This window comes from Vicugna pacos, unplaced genomic scaffold (genome assembly GCF_048564905.1).
Source record: "Vicugna pacos unplaced genomic scaffold, VicPac4 scaffold_20, whole genome shotgun sequence".
In the NCBI taxonomy this organism is placed as follows: Eukaryota; Metazoa; Chordata; class Mammalia; order Artiodactyla; family Camelidae; genus Vicugna; species Vicugna pacos.
In genome coordinates this window covers 98,461,566-98,477,075 of record NW_027328741.1, presented here as the reverse complement: position 1 = coordinate 98,477,075, position 15,510 = coordinate 98,461,566, and the positions used below count along the sequence as shown (strand labels likewise).

General features: G+C 32.4%; 1 protein-coding gene across 1 annotated transcript in view; it reads right to left on the bottom strand.

The window, feature by feature from the left end:
- Window positions 1–607: 607 nt before the first annotated feature.
- LOC140693727 (uncharacterized) overlaps window positions 608–15,510 on the bottom strand; it is a 295,946-nt gene continuing 281,043 nt past the window's right edge. The window contains exons 6-14 of the mRNA XM_072957410.1: window positions 14,545–14,610; window positions 13,682–13,745; window positions 12,257–12,324; window positions 10,165–10,296; window positions 8,675–8,782; window positions 6,678–6,788; window positions 6,235–6,296; window positions 3,924–4,008; window positions 608–972 (exon numbers count right to left, since the gene is read on the bottom strand). The gene's annotated coding sequence lies outside the window, so the exon portion shown is untranslated. The remainder of the gene's footprint in view (window positions 973–3,923; window positions 4,009–6,234; window positions 6,297–6,677; window positions 6,789–8,674; window positions 8,783–10,164; window positions 10,297–12,256; window positions 12,325–13,681; window positions 13,746–14,544; window positions 14,611–15,510) is intronic.

Sequence of the window (15,510 nt, the reverse complement as noted above, 5' to 3'; positions counted from 1 at the left end):
CTTCTGAAGGGTACACAGGGAGTGTGTGTTTGTATGTATGTATATGTGTGTGTGTGTACATATATACACACACACACATATACATATATAACTTTCATTCAAAAAGCCTACTTTCAAATTATTTGTAAGAATTTATATTCCCACTGGCCATGTGTAAGAGTCCCCATTGCATGTTACCCTCACCAATGCTTCATATCACTTAACAACTAACTATTCTAGTGGATGTCTAATGGTGTTCCAAGTGTGGTTTTAGTACGTATTTTTATTATTACTAACGAGCTCAGCCACTTTTCATAGCTTATTTGGATTTTTCTTTTTTTTTATGAAGCACCTGTTCAATTTTTTTGCACATTTTAATATTGAGGTTTTGCCTTTTTCTCCACTGGTTTTTGTTCTCTATATGCCCTAGATACAAGTCTTTTGGTGGATATAGATATAGCAAATATATTTTCGCACCATGTGGCTTTTCACTTTCTTAATGGTATCTCTTGATAAAAATAATTCTTAATTTTACTGAAGTCCAACTTAAAACTCTTCTTTTATGTTTAGTGCTGTGTCCTGTTTAAGAACTCTTTGCCGCTTCAAAGTCATTAAAATATCTCCTACACTATTTTCTAGATGCTTTATTTTGGTGGGGGATTAGGTTATTTATTTTAATGGAGGTACTGGGAGTTGAACCCAAGACCTTATGCATGCTAAGCACACATTCCACCTGAGCTTTACCCTCCCCCAGATGCTTTGCTTTTTGTTTCAAATTTATTAGATTTATAATCTATCTAAAATTACTGTTCATGTATGGTACAGGGTTTAATTCAATACTGTTCCATTGGTCTATATGTCTAACTTTAGGTAGTTATCACATAGACTTAATATTGTTTTATAATAAGTTCTTTAACATTGTTCTTTAATATCAGCTTGGCTATTGTTGGCTCTTCAAGCTTCTCTATGTATTTAGAATCAGCTTGTCAAGTTCTACAAAGAAACAGTAACAACAATTAAGTTTTGGGGATTTTGATGTGCACATATAAATCTTTGAATCAGTTGAAGGGGAACTGACATCTTTAAAATGTTGAACCCTCCAATCCATAAATTTGGATTACCTCCCCTATACTTATTTTTATCACTGCTGTTACAAATTATCACAAATTTTGCAGCTTAAAGCAACACAAACTTATTATTTTATGATTCTGTAGGTCAAGTCAGGAACAGGTATCACTTGGCTAAAAATCAAGATGTCAGCAGGGCTGTATGCCCTTCTGTAAGTCAAAGGAAGAATATATTTCCTTGTCTTTTCCGGCTTCTAGTGTTCACCCACATTTCTTTACCCATGACCCTTCCTCTATCTTCAAAGCTAACAGCTTTACAGCTTTCTAATCCTTCTTCCAAAGTCATATCTTTCTGACCACATCTGGGAAAGATTTTCAATTTTTAAGGACTCCTGTTGTTAGACTAGGCCCATGTAGATAATCCAGGCTAATCTCCCTGTCTCAGAGTCCTTAACCTGATACATCTGCAAAATACCCTTTGCCATGTAAAATAACATATTCACAGATTTCAGGATTAGAACATGGATATAGGTAGGGGTCAGTGTGGTGCACTATTCTGTTTATCAAACTGTTTAACATTTGATACTTTCTGACAAACGTATAAGATAGAAGATCCTGGTCATGTTTAGAATGCTTCCTCTGCAAAATATTGGGCACTGAGTTTATTTGAAAGGACTGAAAATAATATTACCACAGGAATGGTTTCCTAATTCTACTGACATTTACTTACTTTATACTTAAATACCCAAAATGGTCAGCCAGGAGTGGGATCTTGGCAAATAAAATAAAAGTATAATTCAAGCTTTTATCACTGAATTTATTAGCTAATTCTATTTTAGAAACAGACAGAAAATAAAACAATTTAGAGTAAGCCTGCTTGCTTATATATTAAGTGAAAATAAAGTTTTAAAAGCATGTCTGAATATGGGATAAAGTGAGCATCATAAAATGTAATGTTAATATTTAGTACCTGGAAATCTCAAACTCCCAATTTATAAACAAGTTCATACTGTATAGCACAGGGAACTATATCCAATAAAGTTTTGTAGTAACTTATGGTGAAAAAGAGTATGAAAATGAATATATGTATGTTCATGTATGACTGAAGCATTGTGCTGCACACCAGAAATTGACACAAAATTGAAAACTGACTACATATATATATATGTAGTATATATATACATATATATATATATATGTATATATATATTTGAAAGGACTGAAAGGACTATATATACCAAGAAAAAAATTAGATTGCTAACCAATAAAAAATCTGTCAGTAATATAATGCTAGAAACCCTGAGACACAAAAGAAAATTTCAGGCATACATCTGTTTATAGAGTCATAGAAAAAATAGTGCCTATGCAAGTCCCTGATAAGCATGAGAAAATAGGAAAGGCAATATAAAAGTTCAAAATGCTTTGCTATGTAAGAGCTGCAACATGACTCAGACACAAACTTCAGTGGTCAAAATATCTATATAATTAATGATAACTTAAAGTAATTGAGGGCATCATTTTAAATGAGATAAAAATAGCTGCTCAATCTTCATATTACTAACCAAGTCATTTCTGTTTATAGTAGGTTTATATTATTTTTATATGTATTTATATTTTATAAAGACATATCAACTTAGATCCTGGCAGATAACTGACAGTGGAGCAACTGATTGATTTAAATGGGCATCACAGGCTTATCAGATTTCATATGCTTTAAATATACATTAGATATTAGCTGTCAGGAAGAGTTCAATTTTCATTTATTCTAACATAGCTGTGCCACAGGCAGGTTACTCTGTATTCACAATGGAGGATCATGATAGATATGAAGATATCAAGCCTTATTGATCTTCATAGGGGTGCTTTTATAAGAAAAGGAGAATAAAATAAAAAAAATCTAAAATACTACTTTTTTTTATAGTGTTCTAACAGTTATATCTTTTATTTTTTAACTGAGTTATAGTCCATTTACAATGTTGTGTCAATTTCTGGTGTACAGCACAATTTTTCAGTCCTTTATGAATATACGTATATTTGTTTTCATATTTTTTCACCATGAGCTACTACAAATTCTTGAATATATTTCCCTGTGCTATACAGTATAAGCTTGTTTATCTATTCTATATATACCTGTCAGTATTTACAAATCTTGAACTTCCAGTCTGTCCCTACTCACACCCCTCCCCCCTGTAAAATACTATTAAATCAACATATATTTTTGAAGAATTATGAAAAATGGGAAACTATAAGTTGTTTCTTTAAATTGGAGCAAAAAGAACTACTTTAACTGGAAAAATACTTAAAATCTGGCAAGTTTTATGATTTCATGTTCACCCCTGACAGCTTTTCTTTCCTCCTTTCTCCTTCAATCTTTATTGGACCTTCTAAAGAATTAAATTACAAAAAAGAAAAAAAGAAAGAAAGAAAGAAAATTAAGAAACAGCTCTGCATCTAAAATAACCTCCTAACTGGAAAGATGGTATACTTTGTGAAAAATTTACAGCTGCCAACTTATGATCTATGTCTCTGTCCACACTGCCTTACTTGTTAGGGAGGGTCTTAAAAAAAAAGTAAAGAAAAATAGCAAATTATAATGGCTTTTACATTTTAAATGCTTTTCTATGTGTCTACAATCTGCTCTATCATGAGTTATTAAGATAAACATTATCAGCTATACTCTACTTTCCTATCATGCACATTGTGACTCTAAGAAGCACGCACGCTCTAACTTACCATCTGCTGGTGGTGTACAGGTTAATGCAGTTCTTTTGACAATATATGGTTTTGTAGTCTAGTTGTCTAACTACTACATAATGGAAAAGATGTAGAACTACTGGTACCACTGCCCTCCGTCTCTGTCATTTACCTTAAACATACCTGGAAAAGTAGATTCAAAAACTCATTGGCAAGAACATTTTTCACACTCCAGATCTGATATTCTTCTAGAGTTAAGATGGCCATTCTGAAAGAGAAACAATATTTAAGAATATCTTAAATCTTCATTTTCTTATATTATTTGAATTAAATTTGTTTTATTAAACTTGCAATGGTCATTTGTCTGAAAGAAAACTAATGATTTAATGTAGATGCTGTGTATTCATCCGAAAGTAGGCCAGCAAGAATAAGTTCAAAAGTAACCAAACTCTGAAGTAGTCACTCATAACGTGGGCAATTTATCACCAAAAATCTTCCTCCAGTAAGACCTGGGAAATAACTCACAGTATCTTCTGGTTCAAGGTGAAGTTTACTAACAGAACCCACAAAAGGTTCTGGGTAGAGAAAAAGGACTATTTACTAACTTTGAAAGCATTTTTCCAAACTCTTTGGATTATGCCCTTTGACCCTAGCAATTTTCTAAGATCTTTAAAACATCTGGCAATATTATTAGACTTCTTAAGAGATTTAAAAGAACTAAATATATATAATAAATGAGTATCTATATTAACATTTCCTCAAAATAAAATGTAACATTACTTTCACAAGTTGAGTAAAGCAGTATTTTTTTTTTTTTTGGTGTCAAAGTGTACCAAAAATTACATTTATATACAGTAGACAATATTTCTTGGCAGGCAAAAATATAACCAAATGCTTCTTACTTCATGTTTTGAACAATCACCTTAACAATCCTAGATGAATAATAATGTTCTTAGCGTTTATTACTTAATTATATTTTTATTATCTAATGATTTATTATTTAAAGATATTTAATAATATTTACTATTAATGATATTCATGTATTCATTCAATATATATTACCATTTATTACAAGAAAAGATTTTAAAGCACTGTGATGGTAATTAATGGCTTTCATGATGCAACTTCCATTGAAGTATATTAACACCAATGTAATGGTACAAAATAATGGGTAATATTGTCACCGTCTAGTCACCAGTGAATATGGGTAATAGGTTTGGTTGAAAGGTCCAAAATCTATTCTAAATTTTTACCATTTCATTATTATGGTTACACGGAGATGGAGCAGCTAAATGATCTTTTTTTTTAATGTTCAAAAGTACAGCCATATGAAGAAACTCGGTCTTATATAAAAATAGACAGCAATGATAACCTCCATACTTATCAAACACCCAGAAGAAAGGCGATGGAAATTGTATCTCTACATAAGGTATTTCCTAATAGAAACTTTCCTGTGTTTCTGTTTTCATATATACCAAATATAAATGGCTACCTTAGTTTTGGGCAGAAAAGTAAATGAAGACGGTTATCTGAATTGCCAAACAAAGATCAAGCCCTGAAAAATTCATTTCTATTATTTATTTCTATTGAGTGTCAGTTAATAAGACTATGATGATTTCTTCTGGATTTGTGATTGAAAAAAATGTTACTTATTTTTCTAAGCCTGTGTAAGGCCACTATGGTCTACATCCTACCATTTGCAACTTGGTACATGTCAACATTTGAATAGAAAGGGTCAAATTAACTCATATGTGTCTCACATATATGGATTATCTTCAGTTTCACAGGGATACATAGACATTAAGGCAAACCTATTATAATATCTTTAATAAATGTTTTGAAACTAAAAAAATTCAAGGCTTTATTCTTTGTAAAGTACATGCTTGTTTCTGCTATTATACACTTATTCTGGCTGCTATTAAAGAACTTAGGACAGACCCTCACCAATATTATTGAAAAAAAAATTTAAAAACTATATACACCACCCAGATTGAGATGAAAAATAATTTCCATCATCCCAGATATCCTATGCTCCTTCTCAGTTAACTCACCCATCTCCAAAATCACTACTGTACCACTTATTAACATTAGTTCTGTCTCTGTTCTAGAACTTCATATAAATTAAATTGTACAATGTGTTCTTTTATTGTGGCTTCTTTTGCTCAATATAAGTTTTGTCTTACCATAATGTATTAAACTGGGAGAAGTAAAGATTATAAACTACAGATGGCAAGGGCTGTCTCTACTTAATTTTTACAAAATGCCTAGCTTATAAAATATAATGTTTTTATGTAAATAACACTTAATGGAGTTGTTTAAAGGTCGAATGGGCTTTCCTTAGGGACAACTTGGAGTTATTGTAACCACAGGTCCAAATAAGCATTTAGCAGGGATGATGCAGAAGAGATTCAAGTATGTATATGTAACGTATGTATACCAATTCAGAATATAATGTATTTTTAGAAAAGAATAAATTAGTCTCTGCTAGACTCACCTTTGTGGTGTCATGTGCATTCTATGTGTCTCTACAATGTTGGATAGATCCACAAGTAATTCCTTTAAAACCAGAAACCCAAATCAGTAGTTAGGAAAGAGAAGGTATCATTTTTATTAGACAGTAGCTGAAGTATAAAATATTTTTTCGGTCAAGTTTTGTTTTTTTTTAATTCCAGAAATAGATTGCTTGTTTACCTTAAAAATTTATGACAATTTTCCAGTGGTTTCATTTTTTTTTTACATAATACATTCAGTTTATTAAATTTTCTAAGGTAAATTCTCTTCCCAATTTTGCATCTTTGGCTATGAATATTTTGAGTAGCATAATATAGAACCTAGAAGTAGAAAGAAATCTTTTTCTCAACCTCTTTTAAAAAATTCTTCACTCTATGTTCCTGTTGGAAGTTTACATGCAAGAAGATGTATACAATCAGACTTTACCAGGGTATCATCGGTGCAGTTGTCCTTCCAGACCTCTGTGCAACCACGTGTCTCTCAGTTCAACCCTACAGAGAACTCCATCACCATCAACATCAAATACCTTGAAGCAAACTAAAGAAAAGAAACTCTTATGGAGGAAAGTTACTTTTATATTCTGAAGTATAATACATTTTATTACAACCTGCCCTAGTGAAATTACTTAGTTCCTCAAACAACTACATTCTGGATTAAGTTCTTATTTGGAGGAGATTGTGTCATTAAAGTCCTTTGAACTTGTAGGAATTCCTGTACACTTCACAAGTCTCTCTCCTTATATAATTAGCCAGCTTAGAGAACTCTATCCTTCATCTAAATCTAAAGTTAAATTTCTTGCAAACTGAAAAAGAAGGGCCAAGTTACTATACAATATCTCACAGATTTTGAGAAGGTAATTCAAGCTTTTAAATTAATTTCTAATATTTATAACTGATCACTTCAGAGTTGATTCTTACAATGCTGAAAATATTCCATCTACATTAAGAATCAACAAAAAGCTGGTACAGTCAGCTCCCCGTATCCATTGGTTCTGCATTCACAGGTATAAACAATAGATCAAAAGTATATATGTATATGTATATGTATATATATATATATATATATATATATAAATTTTCCCAGAAATTTCTCAAAAGCAAAACTTGAATTTGCTATGCACTGACAACTATTCACATATCATTTACATTGTATTTACAAATAATTACATTGTATTAGGTACTAAAAGTAATCTAGAGATGATTTAAAGTATACAAGAGGATGTGCATAGATTATATGCAAATACTATGCCATTTTACATAAGGACATGAGCATCCATGGACTTGGTATCTGAGGGGGTCTCAGAACCAATCCTCAGCAGATAATGAGAGATGACTGTATAAAGATTTTGCCTCTCCAATGTAATTAATGTGCACCCAATATTTTTGCCTAAGAACAATTTCAATTCTTCAATGAAGTTTATATACAACAAGCTAAAAATCCAAAATATCAGCACTTTGCTAATTAACATCAATATCAGCAAAATTGCTAGTTAGTCTAGTTGGTTAACTTCCACTAGTCCACTGGCAAAAAAATAAATTTAAAAAAAATTTAAGACAACAATTAACCTCAATTGAGAAACAAAGACTTCAGCCTCTTTAATACCAGAACTTTAATGTGAACAAATAATCTATCACAAAGCCAGGTTAGAGTAATGGTATACTATCAGGGAAGATAAAAGAAATCTAAATTTTTAAGATTAAATAATTATCTACTTCACACACCCATGTAATAATTATGCTATTAAGTTAACGAGTGCATCACAGTACAACATTACTAAAGAATATTGAACTATTAAGTATCATACCCAAAATATGCAGTATTTGTGAAGCTGTATTTTAGAAAGATGCAGAGATAATGACCCTAGTGAATATGTAAGAATTAGGTTCCAATTAAATGTAAACTGCTGCATTTTCCTAAACAAATATGGTTAAGATTTAGGAATGTAATATGCTTATAAATTATGCCATAATATTTTAGATAGGTTTAAAAGATAAATTTAGTATTTAATAAAATTGTTTTATCATAAATTTAATTTTGCTAATAAAATATCAATATACACAGTGATAGAAAATAAGTTGAAATTCAAGTTAAGCAAGACAAATTTTCTATATAGACTACCAGAAAATATTTTCTATATGCTTAACATTTTCAAACACATCATGACTGATGTAGTTCATTTATCATGAATTGTACATTTATCTGGAAAATCAACCATTATTAATAACAAAGATCTTAAATTACTCCACAGTAAAAAAGAATAGATGATTGAACCTTTACACTGACGTCAGTAAAACCTTAGCAAGAGATTGCTATTTGCAAAAGGGATGAAAATTCAAGCCTTAATCAGATGATTTTTTACATGAATGGATGCTAATTTTTTTCTCTGTATAGCTTCCAAATTTTGTGATGTTTAACACACTTACATTTCTGTCTTTCAGCCAGAGGTCCTCTGCAACAAGCTGATAGCCCACAGGATATCTCCTTAAAATCTATGTGGCTGTCATGATTTTCACCAAAAGCATTAAATAAACCTGTAAAATAGGAACACAGACAGAATAAATCACAGCCAACAAACTTTCTGTTAATAATGACATGCCTATGAAAGGAGGCATGACTCGCATAAACTGATTTAGTTTTTAAAAGTTATCAGTAGTTTCCACTGTCTTAGGAAGTTTTTCCCCCACCCCCTGGCATAATTATAACCAACATTTAACTTCCTAGAAGAAAATACTATCATTTAGTGTTTGGTTTTGTCTGCATACCTGTCTCTATCTTATATTAATTCCAAAAGTCAAAAGTGATTGTAGAATGTAAAAAATAAAAATGTATTTTAAAAATTTAACTGGAAAAATGTCAGAGACCACAATTATCCTAATTTGGAAAGACTAAGAAGAAAAAGGAAAAAAGAAGAAGAAAAGTTGAACTCTATCAAAGATATACTGTGTTGTTATTAATGAGATTCATACAGCTCCTTCATGAAGCAAAGAAAACTAACACACTATATTATAAGAGACAGAAATTCTGTACTGCAGTCTTCATTGTACCACTTAATCTGTATAACTAAATATATTAAATTTCAGAAATAAAGGGCAATTTATAATCTAATCCTGTGGTTTTTAAACTTTTCCTAAAAAATAAATGGAATCATTTTATTTTCAAATGAAATGATTTCTCAATCTCTAATTATAAAAAGGTAAAAACATAACTGCACTGCTGAAGTGGAAACCCTGTCTGTTCTAGCTCCCCTAACAAATAAATATTTCTAAAACACACTAGAAACCTGAAGAATACAGACTGTCTATTTCAAGAATCTAATTCTGTGCCCTCAAAGAGCAGAAAATTGAAGCTAAGAAGTAGTTAAATGACTTGCTAAAAGTAAGAAATTTTTTTTAAAAAGGTCTGAATCAGAAGAAGAACCCAAGCTTTCAGATTTCAAATACAGTTTTTGTGATTATCACCCACAACTGCTCCTTGTAAACCTCATTTAAAATATATATATATATATATATATATGTATATATATATATATAGTAGTGAAAAGTTTAGAGCTAAGTGGGGACCTTAGAGATGGTCTAGTGGTTTCTTAATTTTTTAAGGGTGGGGGAAGTATACAGCAGTGGAACCTTCTTCTATATAAAAGAAATACAATAGACACTCCTCAGCTGAGGAAGAGGTGGGGTCATGTGTGGAAGCTAGAGCTTTGCCTATTCAGTGTCCACCACCCTGACCCTGCACCAGATGCTGAGGCACCACACTGGAGCACACTTTCATAATGATTGTCTTGGTCAAACTGATTTTATATATGAGAATATTCAAGTGCAGAAAGGTAAACCGACTTACACAAGGCTCCAAAGGTGGAACAAGGCTCAGGTGTTTAGCAAAGAACATTTGTAGAAAATAGAAGGATTCCCACCTTCACTCAGAGATGGACGAATTGGTGGTGAAGCCAATGGGCCAAATGTCTCTAAATCAAATCATCCAGTTCAGGATTGAGCCCTCAGCAACCAATAGCATTTCTCCAGATGAATGATGTCTGATTCTTCCACTGACAATCAAATCAAACAAGATTATAAAATCTCACTCTTCTCTTCTGGACAATTAATTAGTTCATCCTGATAATGTAACTTCTAAATACACATTTTAATTTCCCAGTTAAACTGTTAAAAAACTACCTAAAACAAAAACTCTGAAAGTCAAATATATTGTATCTAAAGTGGCATGAAAATTAAATTCAAATTAATGTAAAAGAGGCTTTAGAATGGGAAAAAATTTGCAATTTCCCATTAAGCAGGCTGTTTAATTCCAACATGTAAAATAATAAACTAAGATACTTATTTTTTGCTTCCCACACTTTTATCTGTATACCCTTTGGTGATTTTAATCTCTATCTTGGATTTGAAAATTCTTGATCATAGTCTCTCCTGGCTACACAGGTAACACACTAATAGCAGAAACTATGTTTGATTTATCCTGTCACTATGGTAACCACTTACACATTTAATACTTATTAAATAAATGTACAAAGGGGATAGACCTAAGCTTCTCCTTCTTGGCCCTAAAATTCTTACTACCCCTCCTATAAAGGCAGGAGCCTCCTCTGTAGGACAGAGAGTAAATGTATCTCATGAGAAGGATTCCCCAACAAGGGCTGTCTTTTCAGCGTGCTTTTAGATGTTTTTATGGGACATTTCAATAAAAGGATCAAGGACCTAAGCTTCCCAGTATGGTGGGCGTTGTGATGGGCATGGGAGGATGCTCACTTGGGAGGATGAGATGTTAAAGACACTAACAGTGAAAAGGACAGGGCAAGATGAAGGGCGATTGGGAAACAGGACCACAGAGATGTGACATTTACTTCCCACTGTCATCTAAGTGATACCTACTTGAAAGAAACATTTCTACAGTTAAATTCTATAATGGGGGTTATTTAAATGAAGCACACATATACTCAATGAGTAGATCACATAATTTTTAGAGATTCAGAGTGCAGTAGCATTTTCAGAGTACTTTTTACATCAATAACTAGTATTTATAAATTCCTGTGTACTAAATAAGTATGTGGAATTATTTCCATTTTGCTTTTAGACTTACTACAGCTTAACGTATTCACTGCACTGATACAGAGTAATTTTTCTAATGAATAAAAATGATAATGTACAACCTTGTTAAAGATTCTTTAATTTCACCATCACCAGATTTATGAACATTTAGGCCTATGTGTCAGGCCCCGTTTCTTACCAGCTTTTTCACCAACACCTTACATTGAGGTTATATTGCATTACCCAGAGGTCAGGAAATGTTCTTTCACACATCCACATCTTTATTAGGTCCTGTGTCCTCTGAGGAGAAACATTCTCCCCACTTTCACATCCTTCCATTTTACAGCCTAACCACTAATCCTTCTCTAAACACCTTCTAATGCTTTCCAACCTCACCAGCTACCCTAGGATTTTAACTTCTCTCTTCTGCAACTGTCCTCCACTGTATATAGTATCCAATATTCAAGTGAAGTATGAGTCCTCATTTACAGGTCTGTGGCCTCTCTAGATTACAAAGTATTTGGATTCAGTAACCTTGTCCTTTTATCACTTTTGCTGCTAGAGTTCCTTTCATAGGACCTGATACATAGTAACCACACAATAAATACTTCCTGAATGAATAAATGAATGAATGAATGAATAGCCAAGGCAATCTTCACAGCCAAGGCTTCCCCAACCCAGCTCAGTATTCTTTCTGTTATATCAAAGAGACTCTGCCCCATGAAACAATAGACCCTGCACATTTTAACAAATGTATACAATTATTAGGAACTATTATTAGAACAGAGACTAGCACTACTGTTCTCATAGTTATGTCACATAAGTAGTGTATTAAAGCTCGTTCTGATTTCTTGTTTATACAAATCAGCTATGTCTGTCACCAGTTTAAATGTTAGTAATTTAGAAAACAAAAGTTATTGATTTATCTACTCATCAGAAATCATTACAACAGATCTATTTACATACCTCTTCTGTCAGTTTATATACCAACTGGAAAAGAAGGGGTGTACAGTCAACTCTGAGAGTATAATTGCCTGCAAAATAAATAAGAGAGAATTTTAATACCTCCAAATGGACTACAAACCTGTATTTAATTCTAACTTTATTTTCTAATTATAAACAATATATAACAGATTTCAAATTCAAGGCATCATTCCTGGAGAATTAAAAATAGGGTGGACCTTACAGATTATCATATTAAGTGAAGTATGTCAGACAGAGAAAGGCAAATATCACATTCTATCACTTATATGTGGAATGTAAACAAACAAAAAAATGATACAAATGAACTTATTTACAAACCAGAAATAGACTCATGACATAGAAAAGAAACTATGGTTACCCAAGGGGAAAGGGGGAAGGGAAGAGATATGTTAGGAGTTCAGGATTAACAGATATACACTATTATATATGAAACAGATAACCAACAAGGACCTACTGTATAGCACAGGGAATTATATTCAGTATCTTATAATAACCTATAATGGAAAAGAATCTAAAAACATGTATATGTATATGTATATGTATATGTATATGTATATGTATATGTATATGTATATAACTGAGTAACTTTGCTGTACACCTGAAACTAATATTACAAATCAGATGTACTTCAGTAAAAAGAAATAAATAAAATTTTAGAATAGACAGATAGGTAGGGAGATAAATAGACAGGCAGACAGTCTGGCTAAAACTAAAACACAAGGTGGAAATAACTCTTCAGGAGCCAGAGAGGCTGCAGCACACACTCAGGATAGGAGACTGCAGAGGCGGACTCTGCTGCTAAGGCTGCAGCTCCTGCAGTAAAAGTAAGGGTCATTGCTCATTACGGCAGCAGTACCTAGGGGTCTTTGCCAAAGGAAGTGGTAAGGCCATAATATTCATGTTTTTATTCATTTATTCAATTCAATATGAAGGCTTTAGACTAGAGCATGTCAGTAACTAACATGTGTCCTGTGACACTTACCTAGAAATAACCATAATACGATGAAAGCCTACAGATGCACATGCCACATGTCAGGGTCAAAAGGAAGTTTGTAGTGGGTGCTTATTTCAGAGTTGTTCCAATACATACAGGAACTATTTCTGTATGAAATATTTTAGCCCAACTTTTAAAAATAGCTCCACAGGAAGAATGTCAAAAGTACTAAAGTTTTAAGTAGTAATCCAAGATAGGCAAATGGTAAATATACTAAAGAAATTAGGATCAATAGCTTAGTTATGAATCATATTGATTCATTTGAATCATAATAATGTTCTCTCTGGTAAAATGGAGAAATGGAGGTATTATTGAGGCATCTCATAGAAAGAGGATAATCCTAGTTTATGAGTTGGAATTGATAGACTTAAATACTGGTATACTATTTAATGACAATCTGAAATAAAATTTACCTTCTGTGTATGAGTCTGCATTGATATATGCAACCTCTCTCTCCTGGAGTGTTTTCACATTCTCCTGTAGTTGAAGCAAAGCATTCACTTAACTCACAGCGTTTACAATTTTGGAAATACAAGCAAAACAAATTAATTCAGTAAAAGAGTGGTTTGCAGATACCATTATAAATCAAACACCTATGCTTTTGACCATAATTTTAAGAAAATGCTATTAACTGGTTGATAATATTAATGCAATTAAAACAAGAAAGAAAAATATTAGTGATGCTGTAGCCGCTGTTCATAGCAACAGCAGGGAGACCCAGAGGAATACTGCCCCTGATCCCCTGCACCATAATATGAAGGGGGAAGGCTCGGAGATGCTCAGCCTCACCCTGGATCTACTGGAAGAGGACTGCTCAAAGTAAGGGCTGGAAATCTGTACTTTTAAAAGGTGTCTCTGGAAATCCTTACAGACATTAAAGTATGAGATCCCTTGATGTTGGGGATCCAAGTAACTTTACCATATTAAAAGTGAGGAAGTTGGAAATTTGATTTATCAAGAATTTTTTGAAAGAGAAGATATTGATGAAAAAGAAAAATATAGGAGGGGAGGATAGAGAAAAAAACTAGAGGGAGAGAAGAGTGGCTATTAGGACAAAGACAAGACATTTCTCACACATACATGCACACACGCACACACATTCTAGAAAAATACAGCAGAAGAAGACTAATGCCATCACACAACATGGGAATATGCAGAGAGAACTCTTTTCTTCTCTCTGTTTCTCTCTCTCTCTCTAGCTTGCTACCTTATAAAAGCAGTTACAGTAAAAACATTTAAAGCTGTGAGTGGTCATCCCACAAATGAGAATTCTCACCTCTGCGCTTGACCACATGGGATAGATGACAGCTGATTCTGCGGCAGAGTATCCATTATGACAGAGCTACAGTAGAATTAAAAAAGATTCCTTAATTATATGTAAAGGTAAATGTGCTGCTGAATATGATCAAGAAGCTAGTAGAAAATGGGAAACAATATTCAAATTGTCTTTTAACTCACATGAATTTAAATTAATGCAAGGCATATTATCTTGTATCTTGGATTTATTTTATCTGTATTTTAAGCTGCTTAAATTATAAAAAGACACATGTATTTCTATATACATGTGTTCACAAGAAATTACATATTTCTAAAAGTAAATGACCTTAATGAATAAGCTCTGATTCATCTAAATAAGTGTATTATGAAATGCATGTTCATAACAACAACATAATAATAAGACTTTGCCATATAAATGGAATCAAATGTGATACAAGTAAATGTGATTTTATTCCCATACTTATTTGATTCATATTATTATTTTAAAGTATGCAGAAATGAGTCAGAAGGAAAGCATTTTAAAAACCATTCACAATAATAAGAAAGATATGACATTCTTTAAATCAATTCTATAAAATTTGGACTCATAAATGAACAAAACAGAGGATAGTCACAGGAAAGTGCTTTTTGGTGCGCCTGCCTTTAAAAAAATACACAAGCCTACCTTGAACATGTAAGAACTCAGAGTTACTGGACAGAGAGCATAAGGGAAGAAGATGAAAGAAGGGGGTCTATGAGAGACACTTTAAAATAAAGCATTAAGAGCCAGTGACAAATGAAAATTAATCATAATTGAATTAAAAATAAATCCTTGAAATTTTAGAGTAATTCAATTTACAAAATCATTGTATTACACTCCCCAACCAGGCACTTTTGTAAATGGTAAAATATACCTATGGTTACAATTTAGTGTTGAATCCATAAAGGAGAGACTATAATCAGAGTATAGTCATCTAAGAAGAGC